Consider the following 23,631-nt stretch of genomic DNA (forward strand, 5'->3'; position numbering starts at 1 on the left):
TAGGAACAAACAACAAAGTTGAAATGTTGTCCTTAAGGAGTATAGTGTAACAATGCCTGCGTGTTTTGGTAGGAGGATTATTTGGTTTAGTTTGGGGATTTTTTTTTTTTTTTTTTTTGGCCCAAACCCTTCCCCATCCTCTCTCCTTCTTTACCACTCCAGTATGTGCAGAGTTTATGAGGTCAATGTTTTTAAAAGGAAGCTTAAGCAGTCATGTCAAAAGGGTAATTGGCAGAAAGAGATCCCTGCCTCTAAGCAAGAGGAATTAAGCTTTCCTTTCGCACCTTGGGACCATCTAGGGCTCATTGTTGCTAGACCTACAAGCCCTAATTATGAAGATCACATCCCGGGTCGTGTTATGTAGTGAGACAAGAGTTATTTCAAGTGAGAATAAGGTCATACCTCTTTATGCGGTACTGATTGATCTTTAGAGTTTCATGTTAGGGGCCAGAGTATGGTATGGAAATACATTACACTTTTCTAGGACTTCTTAATTTATATTAGGCTTTGGCAGCTTTTAGCAGAAAACCTCCACATTTGGATCAGATACCAACAGTTCCTTCCAGAAAGAATATAAGGGAAAACTTTAAAAAGAATGCAGTTATTTGTTTCTCAAACAATGATTCTCCCGAAATAAGACTTTAATCTACTGTGAGAGGAAAAATACAATAATTGTTTTTCTTTGGACTTCAGTAAAGGATTCTTCTGGCACTTATTCAGCCACATTTTTTAAAAGATAATTTCCACTGGCATAGCCAGGCATGACTGGATTCAATTCTCACTCACAGCTAACTTTAGTGTCATTGCAGCAAAATAAAGCAGAAGTCTAGTAATTCTTGCAAAGCAAATAGGTAGTGTACGTATATATGTATGTATGTATGTATATATGTGTATGTATGTATGTATGTATATGTGTGTATGTGTGTATATGTGTATGTATATATGTATATGTGTGTGTGTGTATGTATGTATGTATGTATGTATGCATATATATATATATATATATATATATATATATATATATATATATATATATATATATATTAGACTTTACAACCCCCGGTATGCCCAAATATGGGAGGAAGATCACTACTTCCATTCTCTGCCCTTCGGCTCGTCACAAGAGACCATCCAGGCAGAAACCCAATATTTTTACTGTTGCCTTTTTTGTTACATTTGTTGTATTTGTGCTGATAAGTAAATAAAGGGAGACTAGTATAGATCTATCTCAAGCTATTCAGCTCTCATCAGCTAGCCATACCCTTACTGGGATTCGAACCTGGGCTGTATTGCATATTAGGCAGATGTTTTAACCACTAAGCCACAGGCTCTGATCCGTTATCAGCACAAACACTACACAAATGTATCAGCACAAACACTACACAAATGTAACAAAGGCAACAGTAAAATATTGGGCTTTCTGTCTGGATGGTCTCTTGTGACGAGCCGATGGACAGAGAATGGAAGCAGTTAGCTTCCTCCCATAATTGGGGCATACCAGGGGTTGTGACTTTAAATAAATAAATAAATATATGTATGTATGTATGTATGCATGTATGCATGCATGCATGCATGCCAGTGGTGAAATCTAATTCCACCCCCACCAATTCTGTGGGCATGGCTTGGGGGGAGGGTCATGTAACTAGGTGGGCATGGCCAACTTTTTTTTCACTTTCAGTTTTTTTTTTAAGCTTTAAAAGCATTTTTTCCCTGCCTATTTGCCCAAACCGTCAATGGGAAAAATGCTTTTAAAAGCTGAAAAAAGCTTCTGACAATAGTGCAGTTCCCAGCTGAGCCATGCGATCGTCAGAAGCCTTTTTTTTTTTACTTATCAGTTCGCAGAACCAAGGACAATCGTCTCTACTGATTTGGCTGAACCAGGTCAAACCGGGTGGATTTCACCCCTGATATAAGTAATTTACAGTGGTTCAATTCACTAGTCAAATATTTCATAATACATGCAATTTCTCACAAGACATTAGAGAATGATGCTTTGTACTTTATACAAAACAAATTTCTACCAGAAGGGATGCCAGAGAAGTATGAGCAGATTGAAAATGTTATTTACATAAAAGACTGGCATTCCAATTTTAAAATAGACTTTATGCTGAAAAAGAAAAAGGAAAGTAGAAATCTTGAACCCCCCCCCCATCAAAAGTTGACTGTCAACAGATTGACTAAGCAACAAGAAGGTGGACTGAGCATTTTGATGTAAGCTCCACCTCTTTACCTCTTCCCTTTCATATATGGAAAGGGAAGGGGAAGGAGGAAAAGGAGAAAGAGAGGGAGAGGCAGGGGAGGGCCAGGGGGGAGAAGGAGATGATGATTAGGCTTAACAGGTCAGACAGCAAGAAAGAGATATGGAGAACTCTAATATATACCTGCCATCTAACAGTCCTCCAGATTTTTACAGCCTAGCCTAGCAGTAATAAATAGACAAAAGCACCATAAACATACATGTGGATTGCTGATAACTAGAGTAGAAGATATTTCAATTCCATGGTTCTTAGTATCATAGATACTATACCTTTGAAACACTGGGATTCTCAAATTACTTGATGCCTCCTTCAGGAAGGCGGATGCTGTAATATGGAAAGATGTTTTATTGGTTATTCCAGCCAAAGTGGTGACAGAAGTGGAAATAACTATTTGGATACACTTGCCTCAATTTCATTTTCAATGGCACAACAAATTAGCTGCAAAATAATTCTACAAATTCCACAAAGAAAAAGTAAATGATGCAACCAAAATTACCAATTGTTTTGATTTGATAAAAATGATCAGTGTTTTCCAGGAAAAATCCACTGATGCATGTTGTACGTGCCCCATTTTTCTCATTGGTTTCTGAGAACAAACCTGTTCATGATTTATTTTGCCAACACGAACTAGCCTTGACTTATTGATACTGTATTCTGTTTCCCTACTTCACTTGTGCATTACTGAGTGACATAATTATCTGAAAATGTCTTAATTTTACCATTGAAAGTGAAATACACAAGCAATGGGTTAGTGAAGTTGCCAAAAGAGACATCAGGCCCTTAGATAGAATATTGGATCCAACAATGGCTACACTGTGTGTATTAAACTGCAGATTGGATAATTACAGTTCTATCAACAAAAATCTTGTTTATCGAATCCAAATTTGTTGCAGTTAAAAAGGCAGTTTAAATACTACCATACCAGAGTTAAGAAGTAAAGAAGAGCTTGAAACTGTGGAATAGCCATCTATGCAATAAAACAAATGGACAAATAAGTATAATATAAATATCTAGCGGATGTTGTCACTATAGTTAACTGAATGCAAATAGAGTCAGGGAGCATTTAAATTTAACAAATTATTATCAAATGATTTGCTTTTTAAAATTTAACTTTCTTCAACAGGATAGATTATGATGTTAGTAAATAAAACATTGCAATAGCTTTTTGCCTTTCTTCTATTCCTTCTACCCATAGTGTAATTTTTAAAGTAGACAATAAAGAATTCTGTTGTATGTTTACAATTCTCACTTAAACTGATCTCATTAAAGTTAAGTACAAACTGATATGGCCTTTTTTATAATTGAGTGCCAGGTATCTATTTTCAAAGAATTAAGGTTGGAAGTAATAGTTACTAAATGTAAACATTTTTAACATAGATCAACATTCTGAATATATCAACATTTTATATTTGTGATTGGTTTTCTTAGTATATTCAATATTTTTTTAAAAATCTGCAATTGTAACTGATATGACTATAACCCAAAAGAAAACAAAAAAGGTTAGAGATTAGCAAAGCTGCTAAAAATAGCTACAATTAGATGTATTTCATGTCTGTGTGTGTGTGGTGTGTGTGTATGTGTACACACACACACACACACATCTGAGTACCATAATCTTGGACCTAAAAGTTCAAGGAGAGGTTTCAAATAAATTATGTGGCAAGAAACAGGAAATAAATTCTAAAGCAAAAGCATTTGAGAAAAAGGAAGCTTGCAGAGAAAAAGAAGAATATGGTGTGCTCATCTAATTCAAACCTTAGAAGCATTTGGCAGTAATTGAGACATAAGTAAGAAGGACATCAGAATCTGTGCTTATTTTAGAGATCTTGTTACTTATAAAGCCCTTCATGGTATTGGACCTGGGTACTTGAGAGACCGCCTGCTGCCAATTACTTCCAATAGACCTATTAGATCCCACAGACTAGGCCTTCTCCGAATTCCATCTACCGGCCAATGCCGATTGGCTACCACCCGGAGGAGGGCTTTCTCTGTGGCTGCTCCGGCCCTCTGGAACGAGCTCCCCGTGGAGATTCGGACCCTCACCACCCTTCAGGCTTTCCACAAAGCCCTTAAAACCTGGCTGTTCCGACAGGCCTGGGGCTGACGAGTTCCCGTCCCCGCTCGAATTGTGTGCTTGTTGATTGTTTTTAAATTGTTGTAGTTGTTTGTCCGTTGTTTTCCTCCTGTTTGTATCCCCCCCCCCTTACTTTGGTTTGTGAGCCGCCCTGAGTCCCTCTGGGAATAGGGCGGCATAGAAATGCAATAAATCAAATCAAATCAAAATCTCATTTTTCTGTTTACCAGGCTTCAATGAGAACCTGGCTGAACTTTTGTTTGAGTGTGATTATGGCATTCGGATTCCTGATTCTTTTTCTGACTGTATACTTGAAACTCACTCTTACAAGAGATCTAGTGAAGCTTCCCCTTCATAAATGGATTATTTTAGCATCACCTCATATATTTAAGGAACAGTTGCTATGTCATCTATAAAGATTGTTTGTGAAAAGTCCTGAGGCAAAGAGCACATCAATGTCTTTAATTTCCAACCCAACAGAGGATGGGATCCAGTCGACTCCTAATCATAATTAAAGTAGGTTCTTTGAAATCTCAGTGTCTAAAGGCAGTCATCATAATTCTGGATCAAAACTAGTCTGTTTTCTCAAATGGGTATTTTGAAACCCATACATATAAAACAACCTAAAGAGCTTTAGTCTTTCACCTTTTTGTGTAAACTGTCTGAATTCACAAGCATTCTATTCATTCATTCATTATTGCTATTTGTTTAAAAGGTTTAGAGTACAATCCCAAACATGTTATCCCCACTAAATTCAATGGATCTTAATATCAAATGTAAGTGAGATTCATGGTTGGCTAATCATTAAGATGAAGGAGTGATGATACAGAGAGATAGTGATAGTAGCAACCAGCTCTTTCTCTTTGAAGAACACATTTGAACAAGGGTTCCTGAATTTTAGTCTGAAAATCTAACACAATGGCCAGTTATTCACTTTTATATTTCTTTTTATGTTTCAAACATGACCAAAGAGTTAAACTGAAGATTTTCATTTCTTCTCAGTTTTGGTTATAAATTCCAATATATATTATTACACAAAATAAGAAAGATGACACAATAATGTGGTATAAATAAATGAGTCAAAATCCATTTGCAAAATCATCCCCCTTTCTTTTCTTTTCTTTCATTTCTAAAAACTGAACAATCAGATCTCCTTCACAATGACAGTTAATTAGTTGGATTTGGAGTTATCTTTCTAAATCAGAAATGTCCCTGTCGTAGAGGTATGAATCCCTATTTAATAAAGCATTAAAAGATTTCCCTTTTTTTTACTGCTAGATTGTGAATCTGGAAACAAAAAGAACCAGGCCAGCTGTCAATGCAACTTGCTGGTAAAGGTAAAAGTATTTTATTGGAATGATAGTTGTGGTAAAAAGAAAGTTACTCAGAGTTGCAGTAGTAGAATGAAGGGGAACTGGTTATTTCAGGAGCATGACTTTGTCAGACATATCTAAATCTCCATCACGTCCATGAAAATAACATGGCTATAGAAAGAACAAGATTTTATGCCAGCCCTGTGGCTGGAATAGTTAAGTATCTTCATTAATTACAAGAAGAGGAATTTGTTTAAAAAAATGTCTCCACTTCATAATAAGATGGCAGCAAAATTAAGAAAGCAGATGGAAAGGTTATACAGATATCAGACCTCTCCCCCTGGCCATAGATATCTAAATTAAGACTGGGTAATTTAATATAAAATGAAAAGAGACAGACATACTTACTTTCTTTTTAGGACAAGGGCATAAACAAAACTACTTTTTTGCTGGTAAAATAAGGAGGATAGGAGAACATAAAAGCAAGAGAAATCTAACCCAGTTACCAGCCTTAAGAAGTGGATTAGCATATAACCGTAAGCTTGAATGAAATGCAAAGAATGTGAACAAGATTTCAGCATGGCATTTCAACCACTATCATTAAAATGCCAATATTGATTTAAGAGTAGGGAAGAAGGGGTCTGTTGTGTAGTACATCCGATTCCTCTTCAGAAGCAGGTCCACAAGACCTGGCACCGATCCCCTTATGCCCAGCAGAAACAAAAGAAAATAAGGACTGTACAGCTGAATGCTTCCTTCAGTTTTGCTTTGAGCAAGCATCCCATTGAAAATGTTTTATGAAGAGTAAGATGCCACTTCTGAAGAGGGACGCCAAGCTTCTCCGATATGTGTAGTGCTGGGAGAGGCTTCTGCACATGGGCAGCCGTAACTCTTCCACCTACTGGATGTGTCAGACGAGGCAATCAGAACGACACAAAGCACTTCAATCAGCCAAAGAATATTTCCTCTGTGCCTCGGGGAGATAAATAGTATGACTTTTGCAGCACAAAGTGCCACATCAAGGCCAACTCCAGCTTACAAAAAAATGAAGTCTGAAACTCAGGCCCCCAAATCCTAGAAGGGATATAACAAAACCTCTGAATATATGTAAAAGGAAAGCATGTACTTAGCTATCTTTCCCCCATATCACATTATTTACCATTACAGGTTTTTATTTTATCATTTCCATGAGCAAGACTATATTTACACAGAATGACCAGGTACTTTGCTATGCCTAGAGGCAACCCTGTAAATTAATGGAGAAGGAAAAATAGCATATTGTGAATAGTGGACTGAATTTTTTCCCTTTCTTTTATCTCAGCTACTCTACATTGACATAAATATAAAAACAGCAATATGAAACAGGTTGCTTTCATTGTCATTTTGCAGTAAATGCTAATACTTGGGAAGATAATAGCATGCAGTAGACTATCTCTAGGCAGGAGGGGGGGAATCTACCTGTTTTTTTTTTTCAGATCTTATAATTTGAAAAATTCAGACACCTAAAGATTTAAACTATCACATCTTCTCCGGGGTATAAAATCCATACTGAACACCTTGAACATTTTTCTCTCCACCGTGCTGTGCCCTCACATGTTATGAGGATTTTACAATTTCCTTTGGAACACAAACCATGATACAAATGAAGCGTGTTCACTTTGTAGACAGATTCTTATTGTCGCAGCCAAATGAATTATTTTTAAAGTAATAAATAAAAGCTTAGGTGCAACAGAAGGACATTAAAAGAATAAAACATAAGTGTCTATGCTATCTATTTACATATTTTCAAAAGAACAGGTATCAGCCTGGTTGAAGTATCCATCTTTTTTTATTTCCCATGCCAGCTTTCCATTCAAAATATAACTTCATCAGCAAGGATCACTTTCACTTAACATAAAAGAAAATTATGTTTGCAAATTAATGTTAATCCTTGCATAATCCAATCCACAAATATTTCACCATCTTGTAGTGACAGATCAAATTATATTATTAATGGTAAAGTGTTAAAATTATTATATTCTGCTTTTTTTAGTCATATAGAAATGGTGGGGGCTTAGTTATCAGGCTTAGTCATATCTGTACACCATTCTCTGCTAACAGCAAAGACATTACTATTTTTTTTGGCATAATATTCAACCAAGACACATTTTTAACCCTAACATGTTCGTGCTTTTCTGAACAAGATAGGATTTGTAGTCTAGTAACTATCTTGCCAGCCAAAATACTGTTGCCTGCATCCTACAAACCTGAAAGTGCTGTATAGGCAATAGAATTTAGTAAAGTTTATTTTCCATATGTTAATCTAGGGAAAGCATGTGACGAGTGAATAGACAGGAATTTTTGAATATTTGGTCTGAATATGACATTGAAGGTTAGTTGCTGAATGCAATTAAGAGAAGTTTGTGATGAAAGTTAAGCATGCATGAGTAAACAGAACACAACAATTTAACACTGAGCTGGGGTTAAAGGGTGTATAATGTCTCATTTGGTTAAATGAATTGATAGATAAATATGTAAAAAATTATGGTAACATGAAAAGTGTGTTGTTTGGGAACAGTAATGTATACCTAATATACCCATATTTATTATGCAGAAAATGTTGTTCTATGAGTCTATGAGTGAGCTGTAGCAAATGAAAAATTGGATGATCAAATAAGAAGTATGGACCTAAAAATTAATGTATCAAAGGTAATTCTGTTTGATTTTAAGTTGTACATGATGTTAAAAATAATATAGAGCAAGTATATAAATATGTATATCCTGTTAGAATGGGAGTTTAAAAATGGGAAAATAGGCAGTAACATTATAAATTTAGATAGGAAGGTCTGACTCTGTCTAACAGCCTACTTCTACCTGCCTTGTTCTATGAAAACGAAAAAAAGTAAAAATAAATAAATGGGATGGACTATTTAAGAAGTGTGTATAGTCAAAATAGGAAGACTTGTCAACAAGAGAATGGGTACTGAATTCATGTACCCTGAATTCAAAGTGAGCAACTGGTCACATAGAGAAAATAAATAAGCATCAAATCTCAAAAAAAAATATGTATAGGAACAAGGAATGGGTCAAGAGGAAAGACAAGATCAAAAAAATGTAGCTTGGACATATCTGGAAAAAATCATCACAAAGGGAGAGGTGGGAAATTTTGAAAAGGCACCATTTGAAGCTGAATACGGATGTGACAAGTTTGCCTTGTAAGAATAGAAAGGTGTACAAACACATACCAAATCATGTTTGTTTTATCTCATGCTTTTAATTTCTTTGGGTTCCTATCTGCATTTTTTCCTAATTGTGCTTCTAGAGAAATGGAATTTACACTGTCGTATTTTACATGTTGCAAAATATGGAGTTATACCTACAGAACTGATCCTGTGAATGGTGCAGCATACTGTATATCCCTGTTACAACTCAAGAAGCTGCAAAACTTATTTGAGAATACTGATTGGATCAGAGTATGCTGAGTCGCCAGCTGACTATCTTCTTAGCAAATCACCTGAAAGATGAGTGAGTGAATGTTCTTGGGGCTTTTTAAAAACTTTAATATGCTGAAGAAAAAAGAAAAGCCTCATTCTAAAAAGTAAATATTGTATGGATATTAAAACATTGTAGAAAAGGAAGGAAGAGAGGGAGGGAGGGAGGGAGGGAGGGAGGGAGGGAGGGAGGGAGGGAGGAAGGAAGGAAGGAAGGAAGGAAGGAGGGGGAGGGAGGGAGGGAGGGAGGCTAATTACTTTTTCTAATGCTTTCCTGTATTTATATTCACTAACACTTAGGGCCAGCCAGTTGAATGATAAATGTTCCAGTTTCCCATCATAATTAGCTAAATATTCTTTTCCTTAAACAAGCTCTCATTTTATTATTGAGATAGTATAATAGATCCATTAATATGGTCTACCAAGGGCCAAGACTCTTTTATTTATGAATGCAAGTACAAATGGTAACTATTTTTTAGACTTATTTTCTTCGTGCTGTGGAATGTGTAATGGCTCGGCCCCAAACAGTTATCGTACAATGGATGCTTTTCTTTTTTTCTTCTTCTTCATGACCTACCACACTGCACATGATTTAATCCATTGTTTTGGATGTTGTTTATGATTTATTGTATGAAAAATGTAAATGATCTGGATGGCAGATGTTTTATATTTTCTGACCATTCATTTTCGGTGGGAATGTAATTAAAATTTATGAAGTGTATCTGCTGAATTGCATTGGCAATTGATGATCTCCTCCAGTCCTGTCTGTCTGCAGATGATGAGCGATTGTGGACAGTGAGATGTGTTGACAAGGGCAGAAACAGACGTGATGTTACTGTCAGGAATGAGTCTACCTAAGGGAAGGACTGCAGGATCTTTTTTTTCCCTTCTCCCCTCCCCCTTACTTTTTCCCACAGGAAGAAGGTGGCAACTAGAGCTGTCTTTCTTCTTGCGAGACAGAGTGCAAAGCCGTTCTCCTGAAAGCTGTCATTCTTCACAAGAACAATCTGTGTCTCCCTCAGCAATAGGCATTTGGAAAGCATGATACCATTTACAGCAGCCCATGTCGGAGATATTAATTAAATTCCTGATGGCCACCCAGAAAAGTTAATGAGTGTAGATTTTGCAACATCCCAACTCATAGAAACACCACACTTAACCCTTTAGTGTCCATTTCATCCTAGTTTCAGGTGTGTTTGTGTGGAGGGGAATTGAATGACAGATGGTATCAGGAACCAGATGAAACAATAATATCTGAAGGGATTCTGGGGCCACCTGAAGAGACTTTGTTCTGAGACACACCCTGGGAAGTGGCCTGCAGAATAGCTTGTGATAGACTTAAATATGAGTACAATTAGGAACTGGCATTGGAAACAACATAAAAAACAAACAGGTTGAAAATCTGGGTGCGTCTTCTACACTGAATACAGCATTTTATGCCTCCCGAAGCCCCACCCCCTTCACCAAAATGGCTGTGCAGAGCCTGTAGTAGGCTTTCAGAGAGCTCCTGGGGGCTGGGAAAGACAGAAATGAGTGGAAAACGGGTCGTTTTGGGGAGGTTTGCAGAGTACAAAACCCTTTTTTAAAAATTTGCCTCTTCAAAACCTTGGTGTGTCTTATACTCCGGTGCATCTTATATTCTGAAAAATATGATAATTAAAGCAAATCCAATCACCTGGTATGCAATTTTTGAACTTGGATTGGGTGTGTAAATGAAAAATGCTAATGTTAGTAACAACCTAAACATACATACGTATAGCATTAACATACATGGGGGCTTGTAATGTATGTGGAAAGAAAAGGTAGGTGAGAAGTAGAAGCAGATGTTCAAAGGAATTCTTTGAATTGCAGGAAAGTTTCCATGGGCACTTTGAATCATTCATTGCAAATCTATATCTGCTATTTGCTTGAAATCAGAGTCTACATGTCTTAATACCATTGGAATTAGTATTGTATCCACTCACCATTTGGAGGGGAGGGAATTCTCCGTCTTCTGTTACCAGTTTGGTCTCCAAGACCATACCATTATTGGAGCAAGACAAATCATGTGAAGCCCAGTCATAAAACAGCAGATGAAGCAGCACAATCTCTATATAAAATAACATTTAAAGCCTGGAAAGGAAACAAAATATGACTCTCAATTTCAAAACAAATCTGGCCACAACCATAGCAATATGAAAGCCAGGCCAGTCTTCCCAGTAGAAAATTCTTCAAAGGGAGAAAAATGCCTAAAACTTCACTTTCCTGATTCATCAGTTAAACAGGTAAAGATGACCTCAAATTTGATTCATGGTGACTATAGCCATGCAAGTTTTCTTGGCAGTGCTACAGAAATGGGTTGTGCTTGCTCTCTATCAGGGTGTTGTTATTGTGGTTGCTTTACTTCTCGGTCAAGACGACTGAAACCAGAGGCCTTTTTTTTTAATGGTGGGATACACTGAGGAGGAAAGTTAACAGCTTTCTTGAGGATAGAAAAAGGTTGACAACGCAAATATATTTCTTCAATCATTTTTTTCAAAGCTGTAGAGAACTATATTGCATACCCATAATTCAGAGGTGGGCATCACATACTGTAACAACCGGTTTGCCCAGAACCGAAAATGTGAGCATGTGCATGGCATCGAAAAATCGGCAATTATATAGGACATGATTGCGCCAGGGTGGTTGGGTGGGCCTAGCTGTTGGTGAAAACTACTGGTTTGCCCAAATCGGTCTGAACTGGCAGCAGCCCACCACTGCCATATTTATTTTAAATTGTACATCCACTCGAACAGAATAAGGAACTAAAAGGGGTGTTTTAAGATTGGTGAGATAGGATTCTAATATAAATCCATTTCTGTAATCCTGCCAAAACTGGTAGTTGAATTCCATCAGTACATGATACATGGGAAGCTGCGTGTAGGAGGGAAGGAGGATGATAGCTCAAGAATAAATGATGAGGCTACATTCTTTAACTTATTATAAATGTATCATTATTAAAATATTTTGTTCTACAGGATTATTCTACCCAAAAAATTCTGACAGCATGCAGTTTTAAATATAGAGTTAAGTGGCATGATATAAATCCCCTAATATGAGGGAAATATGACCTTTCTTATGTTGATGAATTGCAATTGTAATTCTCACTGTTTGCCTTGTGAACTAGGATTAGTGGGATTTGTAGTTTACAAGCATTTAGAAAGCCACATGTTTATGCTTTCAGGTTTCAGCAACCTCTCAAGAGGTTCAAGACAAGTACCCATATTACAGAGGTGGTATTCAGCAGGTTCTGACCAATTCTGGAGAACCAGTAGTGGAAAATTTGAGTAATCCGGAGAACCAGTAAATACCACCTCTGGCTGGCCCCATCCCCATCTATTCTCTGCCTCGCAAGTCCCAGGTTCTCAGGAGGGAATGGAGATTTTACAGTATCCTTCCCTTGCCACACCCACCAAGCCATGCCCACCAAGCCATGCCACGCCCACCAAGCTATGCCCCAGAACCAGTAGTAAAAAAATTTGAATCCCACCACTGCCATGCTATTGCCATTTCCTGCAGTGCCTCCATTTCCTCCATGCTATCGGAGCTGATGGAGAAGATTATGCGTTGTGTTCTCCAGCAACTGCTAAACAGCTGTTTGGAGACTTATTAGACATGCAGTATTGTTAGAAAATAAGGTAAGTGAAAATTGGTATTGTGAAGCCTTTTCTCCAGTTCTTAAACCCAATTGTTAGGAAGATCATTTCTTTCTGAATAATTCAATTCAAAACATTTTTCTCAAAAAAAAGGCAATAAATATTAAAGTATCTATTATTCATGAAAAGTAATAATAAAAACAATACACACCAAGCACTATCCTAAGAGAGACTTACATCCTTCTTAATGTCATTTTATATATTTTTCCACAGAAATAAGACCTACTGAGAACTGTAGTTTCTCTCACAGAAGAGATAATGTCATTCCTAAAATAATGTATATTAAAAAGGCACATACAAGTATTATCTAATCTCAAAGAAACTTATTTTTCCCAGAACTATTATTTTGTTCATACATAAATGCATGTAAATTTAGTTGCTTAATTAAGTGATTAATCAACCAAACTCACACAATTAAGTAGCTAAAATTTATTTAAAAGAGTGAAAGCTCTGCAAATAAGGCTACTCTACTTTTTTTCTTGGTGTTCTTCAAGAGGTTGGGAATGGTACAGTGGTGGATTTCAAAAATTGTTCGAACCTACTCTGTGGGTGTGGCCTCCTTTGTGGGAGTGGCTTGCTGCCCATGTGACCGGATGGGAGTGGCTTGCCACCCATGTGACCGGATATGAAGATGCCGACGACACTTGTCAGAACCACCTTAAATTACCTCACACACAGCACTGGCATGCATAAGAATATGATGTAAACTTGTTTTTTAAAAGGCATCTTTGGTTTGCGTTAAAACAGCTTCAACACACGCAATGTTCTGATTGCACCACAAACGCAGTAGTCATCCTTACCTTTCACAGAGGCACTGAGTTTTATAAATAGGAGTATGATAGTGTAGAATAATCATATCCAAGGACCAGTGGTGAGTTTCAAAATTTTTTGGAACCTCTTCTGTAGGTGTGGCCTGCTTTCCGGGTCCACTGGTGGAACCTCTTCTAACCGGTTCGGTAGATTTGACGAACCGGTTCTACCAAATAGGTGCGAACTGGTAGGAACCCACCTCTGGAATGGTAGTACAACATGTGGAAAGCACCGAATCAGAAATGCCTGCTTAAATGTACACATTGACATTTTTATTCTGAAAAATAATAATATATTATTAGCATTTTTCAATTGCCATCTACAAAACCATATTGTATAAATAATCATTCTCTTTTAATTCACAGAACAATTGAGCATCTTTATAGTCTCCAACTCAAGCCACTCAAGTGCCCTTATTCATTTAGAAAATGCATGGAGATGCCCATCTCATATACGTGATTCTGGTCAGTGAACAATTAAAGACTACAAATCAGATTAATTATATAATTAACAAATTCTATAATTTACTAAGCAAAATCCGGGGGGGGGGGTGTAGAGAATAAAACAACCAGATTTAACAAAAACATCAATAGCATAGAATAGGTCCCGGGAACATTCACAACGTCTTACATTCCAATCAACCATGAAATGAGGGTGTCTATTCTGCCGGCGCTAAGGCTAGATGGTAAAGCCTTGTATAAGATGGTAATGCCTTACATAAGGACAGGAGGGTCAAGACAAATCTGATCTCAGGGGGATGATGTTCTAGAGGACAGGTGTCACAGCAGAAAAGGTTCTCCTCCTAGGTCCTGACAGATGAAAATTTTTTAGCAGATGGGGCATGGAGCATGTTTCTCCTTCTGGATAGATAGACACAATTAGGGAGAGACAATTATTCCATAAGTAACCCACCCACCCCCAGCCATGAAGGACTTTGAAGGTCACCATCAATCCTTGAATTACATCTGGAAACATAATGGAACTCAATGCAGCTCACAGAGCAGAGATGCCATAGCTTCCCACATGATTTTATTTTGCACCAGATGAAGCTTCAGAATGCTTTTGAAGGGCAATAATTATGGTAATCCAATCAGGAAGTGACTAAGGGATGAATAACTGTGAGCAGGCCTCCCAGTCTGGGATCACATACAACAGGTACATAATGCAAAGATGTGAAGGCTGTCCAACCAAGCCTGCCACCTGCTCTTCAAGCAGAAGCCATGAGTCCAGGAGGACCCATGGATTGTTCATAACACATCTCTGGGGCAATATAAGTGATAAATGATTTCCCTGAACCAGGAGGTCCAAAAACCCAAAGCTACTTGGTCGGGGTGAGTTGAAACCTGTGTTCTCTATCCAAACACCCACTAAGACAGGACATCCACAGCATCACTTAGATGGTCCAGGTCAAGACATATAACTGAATATATGTGTTCTATAGCACCTCTCAAAGATCCAGATCACATAGGCCATGATCTGTACCTATCATCTCCTCAACACTGACCAGAACCAGTCTGGAGGAGGTATGTGAACCAGCATAGTACAGAGCCACCCACCTCAACCCCTGAACACAATTCAGAAAGATATTATAATTAGCAATAGCAATATAGCAGTTAGACTTATATACCGCTTCATAGGGCTTTCAGCCCTCTCTAAGAAGTTTACAGAGTCAGCATATTGCCCCCAACAATACGGGTCCTCATTTTACCCACCTCAGAAGGATGGAAGGCTGCGTCAACCCTGAGCCGGTGAGATTTGAACAGCCGAACTGCAGAACTGCAGTCAGCTGAAGTATCCTGCAGTGCTGCATTTAACCACTGCACCACCTCGGCTTAATGGTATCAAAAGCTGCTGAGTAGTAAAGAAGAGCAAAGAACCATCTCTAAAAGGGAAGATTGAAAAATTGAATGAAAATTGTCCAGTATCACAGCATCCAGAGATGGCTTCTTGAGGGAATATGAACCATGGTTTCCTTCAGTGACAATGAAAACACCACTTTTCTCAAGGAAGAATTAATCATCACATTTTAAAACATTAGAATCCATACTGGGCAATGACATTGCACTTCCTCAGGGACTGAATAGCACTGAATGGCATAACAATAAGCACCCAATTTAAAACAAATTCTCATCAGCAACAAAAAAAATGACAGGACACTAATGTTAATGTGAGAACTAGACTCTGGAACAGAGATATCAAATGCACGGCCCACAGCCCAGATGCATCACACGCTGGCCACGCCCATCCCCTTTTAGCAAAGGGAGAGAAAAAGTCGTGATACGTCATGTGATGATAACGTGATGACACGAATTTGACACCCATGCTCTAGAACAAACTCAGTTACCTATTTTGCCCTGACATCTATATCAACAGGTTCCAACGTAGGTTCCAACAAGTGCATACGTAAGATTAGAAATGCCCAGATATTCTTCTTCACTTATTCACATTTTTATTGCCATCATCTACCAGCAGTGTCCTTCTGAATTCTTTGTAAACTAATAGAACAAACGTCCGACAAAATGGACAAATGCAACAAATGAACCCAAGATTTCTGTTGCTAAACAAGATGGTTTTAAAGTGAATTTTGCCCCATTGTACTACCTTTCTTGCCACAGTTGTTAAGTGAATTGCCGTGGTTAAGTTAGTAACACAGTTGTTAAGTGAATCTAACTTTATCCTTGACTTCGCTTGTCAGAAGGTCACAAAAGGTGATCACATTGCTCTGGGATACTGCAACCGTCATAAATATGAGTCAGTTGCTAAGTGTCTGGATTTTGATCATGTGACCATGGGGATGCTACAGTGTGAAAATTGGTCATAAGTCACTTTTTCAGTTCCGTTGTAACTTCAAATAGTCACTAAATAAACTGTTGTAAATCGAGGACTACCTGTATCCACTGAGTCTTCCCATCTGTGCAAATTTGGGATGAGGGTGGGGGTTACTTCAAATTTTCCTTAGCATTCTTGGACTTGACAATCGAGTGAAAGTGGTACTAATTAACAGGAGAATTGTTTCTGAATTCCATTTCTTCTGGATAAAGAAATATTGAAATTAGAACCCCTGTGTTATGGGACAGTCTAATCTTCCACCAAACTTTGGTTTAGAAAAAAAATCACATGCATATCGATAAGCACTTTTTAAAGTTTCCTTTAAGAAAAAGTCTCCACTGGAGTTTCATTATTCCGTCAGCAGTAATCTATTTTTTTTCCTAAGCAAACACTGAGAACTTGATTTGGTTTTCACTTTACTAAAAACAGAAGTCTGAGTCCTGATTAGGTTGGAGTTATATATTAGTAAAGAATCATGGAAGGTGAGTGACATATATCATTCTTGCTTAAATCTCAGTGCTTGAATAAACAAAACAAAAGGAACTGCGCTCTTTGTTATAAACATATGAAAGAAATGTGTTTTTCACTTCTAGTTTCAATCTGAATTGGGACTTTGGGTATATCCTTTAAACAGATGTCTCCTATCCTTCATAGTAGCACTTAACCTTTAGAAAAAGAGATAACAACAGCAAGATTATTAATGATAATTTTTATGCTACAGTAGATCATAGAGAACACTGCAGGGGGACTAGCACCATTCTTTAATTACCAGTCTTGTTAGATTAAGTAAATTTAGGAGTATTTCAATTAATTCTGGAAAAGAACAACTTAGTCTAAAATTAGTAGTTTGAGAAAATCATCCATAGAACCTTAAAATGGACAATCAAAGCAACCCAGGCTACCTAATAAGCTGCTTTTTAATAGATTTTTATCCCTCAAGTGAGTAGAAGTAGAGAGAAGAGCTGAGGAGTCCCAAATTCAATAATTAATTTCTAGCACTACGGTTTCTCTCTTTTGACTTTTCATTAAAGCTTAGCCAGGATCGTGGGCCTGTCATTCGAGGAACTTTTCCGTAAAGAAAAAAGGAATTCGCTCCCCACATGGATTTCCCCCCAAGTTTCTCAGGGTCTAACCACAATATATACTTGGCATCCATGACAGGGTTGTCAAAAATAATAGCTAAGAAATTCGCTGTCTGTCATTCTGAAATAATTATGTATGGGGCTTTACTTGCACCCTAGATGGATTATACGTTTCATTGAGAATATATGTATGCAACCTTTAAAAAAAAGGAGGGGTAATTCATTGAGAGCCTCACTAAGATTAGCAGCCAAATAAAGATGACAGGAAAAGAAAAGCATCTGTTGATTGCATGTTAGCCATGTGTAGGTTAGGGGACTTGTCATTCAAACGCTCTTTAATTACAAGATGCATTCATGTTTCATTAGACCTTTTATCAGGAATTAATCACTCACTTTAGATATAAAATTCAGGGTTGCAAATAAACTGTGGAAACTGTCCATCAGAAATGAACTGGATATCGGTGTTTGTTTTAAAAGAAGCACAGCCAGGATATCTGCTTATAGTTCCTTTACATAATTTGAACTGAGTACTTTTATAGCTGTCTTATCTACCAATGCCTAGCAACAGTAATGTAGAAGGATCACAGCCCACTGTAGTCACTGATGTTCTTCAGGTGCACATTTGGAATAGAAATGCAAAACAGGATGTTCCTGTTCAGTAAATATTATCATATTTTTTTTACTCACCCATTAATTAAGGTGCTTAATTGCTGCTGTCAAAAGGCTCTCAAGTTTTTTTTTTACTAAGTCGCTACACTGTTTTGATAGTTGCTGAAGAGGAAAAAGATGGTATCTCCAGATTTTCCTTATATTTTGGAACAGGTAAGGATAGGCAATTAGTGGCCATAAAGAGTGACACAAGATATGGGTCAGTATGAAGTCTATTGCTTGTACATTCTTCTAGAAACGTAAATGTGCAGATATACTTTTTAAAAAAAAAATACAAGGTCTAGAATGTTCTCAATTTGTCAATTTTAATAGATTTGTATGCCGCCCAATCCCGGAGGACTCCAGGCGGCTCACACAAAAAAACAGTTTAAAAATATTAAAAAGAGTTTAAAATACAAGACAGAAACAAATTAAAAGAGACACAACATACACTCGATTTTAATGGGGCTGAAGTCCAATCAAAGATCAGCACCCCCAGGCCTGCCGGAACAGCCAGGTCTTAACAGACTTTCGGAAGGCCAAGAGTGTGGGGAGGGTCTGGATCTCAGGGAGTAGATCGTTCCAGAGGGCCAGGGCAGCTACAGAGAAGGCTCTTCCCCGAGGGGCCACCAGACGACATTGTGTGGTCGACGGTACCCGGAGAAGGCCCACCCTGTGAGATCTTATTGGGCACTGGGAGGTATGTTGCAGGAGACGGTCATGGAGATATCCAGGTCCTAGGCCAGGTTCTATGACAGAAAGTTCTCAAAACAGCTTGGAACATTAAATAAAACAGAATCCATAAGCATATCTGTAAAAGCAGAAAATGATACAACATAAACTTCAAAAATAAAATAAAGACAATAAGGGAAAGAGAGAATAAACAGGCTAAAATAGATCTAGAAGGCTTGGGAACAATATTTAAAGTTCTTATTTGACAATGATACAGGAAAAAAACTAAAAGAGGTTTTATCTTACTTTCAAACATAACTTAGGTACCAGGCAATCCTTTCTCCAGGGGATGGATTTTACAGCTGTTCTGCCTCTGTAGAAAGGTCTTTCCATTAGTAACCATCTGTTACACCTTACCTAGAGGTGAGGATAATGGGTAAGGATCTCTAGATGAGATTTCAAGGTCTAGATAGGTGCAAAGAGAGAAAGGCATATCTATATTTATAAAAGGCAAACCCACTCAATCATCATGAAATCTCCAGAACTATAAAGCCTACAACCTTGAAATTTGGCATATACACTATATTGCCAAAAGTATTCGCTCACCTGCCTTTACTTGCATATGAACTTACTGTGACATCCCATTCCTAATCCATAGGGTTCAATAGGACGTCGGTCCATCCTTTGCAGCTATAACAGCTTCAACTCTTTTGGGAAAGCTGTCCACAAGGTTTAGGAGTATGTTTATGGGAATTTTTGACCATTCTTCCAGAAACGCATTTATGAGGTCACACCCTGATGTTGGACAAGTTTACGTGGCCTACCACTCCGTGGCTGAGTTGCTGTCTTTCCCAAACATTTCCACGTTCTTATAATACAGCTGACAGTTGACTGTGGAATATTTAGGAGAGAGGAAATTTCACGACTAGGTTTGTTGCACAGATGACATCCTATCACAGTTCCATGCTGGAATTGACTGTGCTCCTGAGAGCCACCCATTCTTTCACAAATGTTTGTAAAAACAGTCTGCATGCCTAGATACTTGATTTTATACGCATGTGGCCATGGAAGTGATTGGAACACCTGATTCTGATTATTTGGATGGGTGAGTGAAAACTTTTGGCAATATAGTGTATGTCCCTCTTGGCTTCTAGGTGCTCACTAAGAAAGGATTTTTCAAAATGACCATCAGATCATTAGCATTTTCTATACAGAAAATGTATAGAATGTGTGTGTGTGTGTGTGTGTGTGTGTGTGTGTGTGTGTACTTTAAATATATACCTTTCTCCCTAGCTCAGCTGATAACGGAGGACAGCCTGTGGCTTAGTGGTTAAAACATCTGCCTAATATGTAATCAGCCCAGGTTCAAATCCCAGTAAGGGTATGGCTAGCTGATGAGAGCTAAATAGCTTGAAATAGATCTATACTAGTCTCCCTTTATTTATTTATCAGCACAAATACATTTGTAGCAAAGGCAACAGTAAAAATATTGGGTTTCTGTCTGGATGGTCTCTTGTGATGAGCCGATGGACAGAGAATGGAAGTAGTGAACTTCCTCCCATATTTGGGCATACCAGGGGTTGTGACTTTAAATATATACCTTTCTCCCTGGCTCAGCTGATAACGGAGGACAGCCTGTGGCTTAATGGTTAAAACATCTGCCTAATATATAATCAGCCCAGGATCAAATCCCAGTAAGGGTATGGCTAGCTGATGAGAGCTAAATAGCTTGAAATAGATCTATACTAGTCTCCCTTTATTTATTTATCAACATACATGCATACATACATACATACATACATACATACATACATACATACATATTAACATGCTCTAATGCTAAGGAGTTAGATGTTCTACTCCCCCTCCCCACCTGAAAAAATTCTGTTCCAATTGCCACTTGGGAATGGGCATGGGCATGGCCAGCGCATAACTCATCTGGCCTGTGGACTAGGAGTGTAGACAATGGGGCCAGCCTGAGAGAGAGAAGAGGATAAGATGGAGAGGCCTCTGTGGGGCAAGCCTGAAGGAGAGAAAGGATAGGAGAGGCTCGATAGGGCCAGTTTGAGGAAGTGAAGGGGGATAGGAGAGGAAAGGTTTCTGTGAGGCAAGCCTGAGGGAAAGAAGGGGAGAGGAGAGGCCAATCATAACTACTCATTAATTTTCAAGCTATAAGTGTCATTTTATCAAGCCCAATCACATAGATTCGTAGCAGAGCACGGACATCCAGCTAGTACATATATAAAACAAATAATACAGATGGAGTTGGGTTCTTCTAAAAATTAAGACTCAGACAAATGCAATATATTTTTTCAGATTCCATCTTGTATAATTCATTGGGGCTCGGAAGTTACTGTTGCGATACTCTTTTTTTTATACATGCACAATTCTATTATTACTAATAGTAGGGACGAGCTTTAGTTCACAAGACTAAAGATTTATCCATTTATTTATTTACCACTTTTATTAGTTTGAAGACAGCTAACATGCCTAATACTCTTCCTTCTATTTTCCCACCAACAACCTTCTGACATGAGTTGGGTTGAGAGAGAGTGACTGTCACAAAGTCACCCAGCCAACTATCATGCCTAGGGCGGAACTCTTACTCACAGTCTCCTGGTTTATAACCTGGTGCCTTAACCATTATACCTAACTGACAAGATCACCCAAGATGTACAAACCATGCCCAGCTTGTTCAGTGCTTCAAACAATTTACAACAAATTGATTGAGAAGATCATAAACTGTTTCAGTAAAGGGTTGCCTCTTTATCCTTATCATTTGTTTAGTAGCTGGTCCATTGTGTGGAGACAAATAGTTCATGTATTCCTATCCCATTTGCTATATTTTATGCATAGTTTTCTTTATGTGATACAACAAAGAGAAAGCATATGAAAAGGGAGGGAAAAGGCAGGTGAAGGTTAGGAAGTCATCATGAAATTGGCATTTTAACATCTTTCAGGTGCTTCTTTACATGCAGATTAAGGGTCTCATCAATTCCTGGGATATGAAGTAAGTACATGAATGTGTACATCCCAAAGGAAGAAAACAAATCAGTTTATGAATCTCTCACTTATGGTCTGCATATTATCATTTTCTTCATTATTCTGTGAAAATCATTTTTATGCAAAGTATTTCCCCTCTTTTAATCTAGCTTTCCCACAAGGCCCTGGAAATGGAAATGGCCTCATACCCTGTCAGTCAATACAATTACAATTTTTCCCCTTCAGAAGCATTATCTTAAACTCTTTTAGGAATACATGTTTTCTATTGCAGCGTAAAAAATGAATAGCCAACACAGCATAATGTGCATATAACTTGAAGTATGATGCGTGTGGTTAAATTATCAGTTGTACTAGAAGCCCTGAGATGCCATTCACAAGTTATAATTATTGTAAATAAATAAATTTAATCAATATTAAAACCACTAAGCATTAAGCATAACTCATACACACACTGTCATTTTGAGTCTGAATTCTTACTAATTACACTCAACATTTCTTCAGGTAAGTCAGGTGAGATCAAAATCTATTTCTTCCTTCCATGGTTGCAAGAATCCTAATGACTAACACTGTTCCACTGTTCAGAGAGACTGAACAGTCTCAGTCTGTCTCTGTCTCTGTCTCTGTCTCTGTCTCTGTCTCTGTCTCTGTCTCTGTCTCTGTCTCTGTCTCTGTCTGTCTGTCTGTCTGTCTGTCTATCTATCTTATCTATCTATCTATCTCCCTCCCTCTACCTCTCCTCATCTCTCTCTCTCTCTCTCATCTTTATCTCTCTCCATGTGTATATTTCTGTCTATGTGAGCAAACCTTTAGCCATCCATTTTTATTTTCTTTTAACTTTAAGTTCTTATGGTTCCACATCTTTTTTACATAAGTCAAAAACTTGCATTATTAGTGAATCAGAATTCACATTCTGAATGTGGCATTTAGCCCTAACTGACTAGACAAAAAGACAGGGTTTTGCCATTCCCCTTTACCTGACTAAACTACTTAGAGGGGGACCTTCTCGGAAATAAGATAGATTCCAAGTAGTTCTCGTAAGGATCTCATGGATGGTGCAGGACAGTGTGGGTGAAGGGTTTAGAGGCCCTATAGGAGCCAAAAGTCCAGAAATACTGCTATAATCAGATTCAGCCCATAACCTCTATGACCTATTGCAAAATAATTCTGGTAACTTAAAAGTAAAATTAAGGATGAATTTAGCCTTCAAGAATTAAACATGACATGAGTTCAGCATGAAAATCTATATCCCAACTGATTTCCATATACGTTTTCAGGTGTGTTTTTTTTTAAAAAAAAGATTAACAATATTTGTTTTTAAAAGGTTCCCTGGCCTAAACTGAACATACAGATGAATGTTTAGTCTAGCTGTAAAATGATAATGCATTTTAGCATAATTTAGTTGTAAGACAACCAAGGCTTAGAATAACATACAAAACTGAGTATGTAATAAATATTACAGTTATGAACTCATGAATGCTGTCTGTTCTAATGTAGAAAACTTTCTTGGATATATCCATAAGTCAAAAGTACTATTGCACATGTGATCCTAGCTGTATAGTAACTCAGATTTCCTCAACTTTCTACCATACAACAAAGTTAGCTAACAAACCTAAGTGGAACCAATTAGGAAAGTCTTATCTAAATTTGTGGGCGAATATAAGACAGGAACCTTGATTCTGAAAGTTATATACCAATATTTGCCTCATCTTATCAAATAACTAATTCTTTCTTAAAAGCAATTTCTACTTAGATCTCATTTTTCCAATACTTCATTGCAAATCTATAAAAACAGAACATA

This window comes from Thamnophis elegans, chromosome 8 (assembly GCF_009769535.1).
Source record: "Thamnophis elegans isolate rThaEle1 chromosome 8, rThaEle1.pri, whole genome shotgun sequence".
Taxonomy (NCBI): Eukaryota; Metazoa; Chordata; class Lepidosauria; order Squamata; family Colubridae; genus Thamnophis; species Thamnophis elegans.